This window comes from Microchirus variegatus, assembly GCF_963457635.1.
Source record: "Microchirus variegatus genome assembly, chromosome: 17".
Lineage (NCBI taxonomy): Eukaryota > Metazoa > Chordata > Actinopteri > Pleuronectiformes > Soleidae > Microchirus > Microchirus variegatus.
The window spans coordinates 22,731,094-22,736,249 of record NC_139818.1 but is presented as its reverse complement, the minus strand read 5'-3'; positions in this window follow the sequence as shown (position 1 = coordinate 22,736,249).

Genomic DNA, 5,156 nt, shown 5'->3' with positions numbered 1-5,156 from the left:
CCATGCCAGGACCGGTAGTCCCTATGCCAGGACCGGTAGTCCCCATGTCCGGACCGGTAGTCCCCATGTCAGGACCGGTAGTCCCCATGCCAGGACCGGTAGTCCCTATGCCAGGACCAGTCATAGTAAAAACAAAACTACTTTTGATTTGATTAGATTTTTTACTCCCTCGCCTTGCTCTCCTAAATTGAATTCAAACAAGCCTCTGCTTCTTTGAGGAGGTGGAGAATGAACTCCACAAACCACACAACCACCGTGACCGTATACGCTCCGTCCTTAACGGCCCTCGATAACGCACAAGTATCACGTTGTTGTAATTCTATTTTCCCCTTTTTTTAATGCGTGTGGATGTTTGAACTTGCAGGAGCTGCCGTGTCCCTGCGCGCAGGACGATGACAGACGCCGGGGCTTTAACACGGTGCTGTGTGCAGGAACAGGGATGTAGATATGATCCCCCATTAGCTGTGGCGCCATGCTGCTCCGCTACATTACCACGGCACTAAAATTTTATTTTAGTAGCCTGCTCACTCAGGTTGATCATGAGGAACAGAGGGAGGGAGGGGTGGGAATAAAAAAAAAAAAAAGCGAAGAGGTGTGTGTACATGTACATGCACTTGTTATATTTTTGTGAACAATAAAACCCACTTCCCCTCCGCGTGTACCTGTCACCCTCCCCCCCACGAGCTCAATCAATGAAACGCCCCCCATTTGCTCATGTCGGGGGCAGACTGCATTACCACGGATGTAAAAACTCATCTAGGGAAGAGGCCACTTGTTGCTGCAGATGACGACAGCCACTAAAGCTGAGCGTGGACGGAGTGGGGAGGGAGGTAGAGAGGGGTGTGGAATCATTTCATCCCGGGGAGATGGATGTTTTTAATGCATCCGCATCACGTAAAGTCGTCCACGATGTGTCACGTAAACGTATCTGTCGTTACGGAGGAGGAGGAGGAGTGATGAAGAGTTTTTAGTTACGTAAAGAGGCTGTTACCATTTTATGACCTTTACTGACAAACACTGACCTTGTCGGGACCAGTAGTCCCCATGTCAGGACCAGTCAGTAGTCTCTATGTCAGGACCAGTAGTCTCAATGTCAGCACCAGTAGTCCCCATGTCTGGACCAGTAGTCCCCATGTCTGGACCAGTAGTCCCCATGAAGATCAAAACTGGAACAGGTAAAAACACTGACTTTGTTAGGACCAGTAGTCCCCATGTCTGGACAAGTAGTCCCTATGTTTGGACCTGTAGTCCCCATGTCAGGACCAGTAGTCCCCATGTCAGGGACCAGTAGTCCCCATGTCAGGACCAGTAGTCCCCATGTCAGGACCAGTCAGTAGTCCCTATGTCAGGACCAGTAGTCCCCATGTCTGGACCAGTAGTCCCCATGTCTGTACCAGTAGTCCCCATGTCTGGACCAGTAGTCCCCGTGTCAGGACCAGTAGTCTCCATGGAGACCAAAACTGGAACAGGTAAAAACACTGACTTTGTCAGAACCAGTAGTCCCCATGTCTGGACCAGTAGTCCCCATGTCTGGACCAGTAGTGCCCATGTCGGGACCAGTAGTCCCCATGTCGGGACCAGTAGTCCCCATGTCTGGACCAGTAGTCCCCATGTCAGGACCAGTAGTCCCCATGTCAGGACCAGTAGTCCTCACGTCAGGACCAGTAGTCCCTATGGAGACCAAAACCTAGACTAGGCAGTCCCCATGGTGACCAAAACCTGGACCAACCAAAAAACACTGACCTTGTCAGGGCCAGTAGTCCCTATGGAGACCAAAACCTGGACCAGGTAAAAACACAGACCTTGATAGGACCAGTAGTCCCTGTGGAGACCAAAATCAAACCTTTTAACAGAGCACATGCCCAATATAGTGACCGTTCAAACCCAGAAACACAATAATCACACAAACAAAATTCACATTTTGAACATTTTACAGCACCAGTATATAAAAATAATATGCACTGATGTGTAATATATTCACTTCTGCCAGTAAACTTTCTTAAAGGTCACACACTGAACCTTCAAAGCTCAGCGATCAGATCGCCTGGTTGTGGTGAAGTGCATGGTATTGCGGTGATGTTTTATCTCGTCCTCTCATCTCTGATTACGCTCGGCCCGAGGTGTCAGAAACAGACATTTGGGTTTAAGTAAGACCCAGAGGCCAAAAGGCAAAGAATGAAGGGAAAGACGGCGGCACGAGATGGAGCGGAAAGAACAGAGTCGGCCTTTTTTTTGCGACCTTGAACTGGTCGGATCAGCGTTGCCTTGACCGCTGACCTCTCAGCTGGACCAGAAAGTGGTTCCGACACACAACGCCCTTCTTCTTCTTCTTCTTCTTCTTCTCCTGGGCCACAGCCACTGTGGAGATCACATGACCCTCCGGGCCGGACCATGCCAGGCCTCGTGATGCGTCTGCTGCTGCTGCAGATGTGCAGAGAAAGGGAAGAAAGGAAGTTTTTTAGTCAAAGATTGGAAAGGGAAGAAGGGTTTTTGGGGGGGGGGGAGGAGGCGAACAAGTGAATGCGTCAGCAAACGGCGGGGAGGAGGAGGAGGAGGAGGGGCCACAAAGCTAGCTTTGTTTCTGTTCTGGCTTCAGCGTTAGCAGCTGCAATAAAAAAAAAAAAAAAAAAAAATCTAATGGAGAAGAGAATGCATGAAGGGGTGAACGGCCTGTGGTGACGTTTAAGAGACGTCTCTGTTTGTCACTCTCAGACTCTTGTGTTGTCATGAATATGCATGTACAGTATATATGTGCCATAATTCATACGCGACAGAGACCTGACACGACACGTTCGTGATAAAGGCGGCTCTGTGTGTGTGTGTGTGTGAGATGTAACGCACTTTTTATGACTGATATGCATTACAATGTGAGGGAATTTAGTGCTTTAGCGTTTTTTCCCCCAGCATGCTTTGCTCTCTTAGCTCACCCTTCTGTGAAGCTACGCTCACCTGAGGTCAGCGCGCCGCCATAAACTCGAAGGAGTGCATGCTTTTGTGCAGACGTGTGTGTGTGTGTGCGCTGGTTATTGTGGCCTCGTGTGGACCGCGTAAAAACATGGACCTCATGGAGACCTCCCTTGTTTTGCTCTTTGGTGGTGGAAACGGAAGTTGCCCCTGCATTAACCAATCGATGAGCACGTTTTCTATCATTGTTTGTCGTCTTCTCCCTGAGTTTGTTTTTGATGTAGCGCCACTTCAGGCGAGGAGGGGAATAACGTTGTTCAAGAGGTTTTCGGTTTGAGTATAAGTGTGAAAATGACCAAAAGCTCAGTCGGGAAAGTTGGGATAGAAGGTGCGTTCCATTTGTAGTCGGAACTCGGAATTTCCGAAGTCTTAAGACAGATTTCCGAATTGGAAACATTTTTAACCGTAGACGTGTTGCTACGTTGTTTTTATTCACAAAATATTACGTGGAGTGTTGTTATCGACTGGTATTGCTAACAATGGCTAACCCCGGGGTAAACTTAGGTATAATATCATTGAAATTGCACGATTTTACACAAGTCCTTGTCGTTGGTGTGTCGGTTATTATTAGAACTCCATTCGGAAACTTTTTTTGTTGGCATTTCATGTTTTCAGCTGTCTGACTTTACTAGCGCAACGTTGCTGTTGCCTCCGCCTGTCTTGATTTAAAACAAATCGACACCCGTGACACGGAGAAACACCGGCGCTGATAGACTTAATCAGAATTGTCTTCTAAATAAACTCATTATTTAAAGGTGCCGTATGTAAGAATGTGGCCAAAAACGGTTACGACATTCAAATTCAAAATACCGAGCGTCTTTTAGGTTTCGTTTTCTGACGTAACTGGCAACCCGTGGTTGCTCGGCAGCTGAGACTCTACTGACTGCAATGATTGGTAGATGGCGGTAGGTGGCGCCACATGTCAAAACTTTGCAAAATATATATTTTTAATGCAAATATGTTGTCTGTACTGTTGTTGTTGGTGAGTTCAGTTTGTTATATGAACATTATTCCTGAGTCTCTGTGACATATTAGGAGGATTTTATGGCCAGTTGATTTAGATTTTTCACATAAGGCACCTTTAACACAGATTCCAACTTGTAAACTCGTACACACATTAGTCTTTATTTTTTAACCGTAGACTTGTTTCTACGCTGTTTTTATGCACAAAATATCACATGTGTGAGTGTTGTCATGAGCTGGTATTGCTAACGATGGCTAACCCCGAGGTACATTTGCATTCGTGTAAATGGTAAACCTAGGTATAATAATATAGTTGAAATTGCACGATTTTACTGTGTTGGTTATTATTAGAACTCGGTTCTGAAACTTTTTTTTGTTGGCATTTCGTGTTTTCAGCCGTCTGACTTTACTAGCGCAACGTTGCTGTTGCCTCCGCCTGTCTTGATCTACAACAAATCGAGACCTGTGACACGGTCTGCCGCTGATAGACTAAACTCATTATTTAAAATTTAATTGAAACAAATATGTTGTTTTTCGTGTAACTTGCTAACTCGGGGTTTGAATGAACAAATTTAGGTGTTACTAATTTAAGTAATTTTATTTGTAAAGCCTGTCAACAATTTTCTGTTTTTAAGTGTAGGCTGTCCAAACGAATGCAAGTCAACGCAGCAGCGTCCTAACAAGAGCAGCTGCACAAACGTGTGTGTGTGTGTGTGTGTGTGTGTGTGTGTGCACTTGCCTCTGGCGCAAACAAGCCTCCAAAATTCAAATGTCCATGTAAACTGCAGAGAGCGGCACCGTCTTCAGCTCTGGTGGCACCTTGAAGTGTTTTCCATTTGCCAGAGAGAGAAGGATCTGGCCTCGAAAATTGGAACCAGAGACAGGTTTAATGTCTTGATTCTTAACCTATCGCAGCTGTGTGTGTCACACACACACACACACACACGCACAAATATCAGGACACATGCAGCACGGCTAAGAACGAGCAACTGTGTTACACCACAGCAAATGAGAAGCATCACGTAAAAAATCTCAAACATTTGTCTCAAACAATGCGTCCATATGTGTGCGACATCGTGATCGGCTTAAAAGCTTGTCGGGGAAAAACGGGCGTTAAGTTTTCTTTAAGGACAGACTTTGTCTTTTTTTTTGTTTTTTTTCACCACAGCTGCCGTTTCTCGTAACGTTTTTTAAGGATGTGCAACCTAGATTACGATGCTATTTTTAAA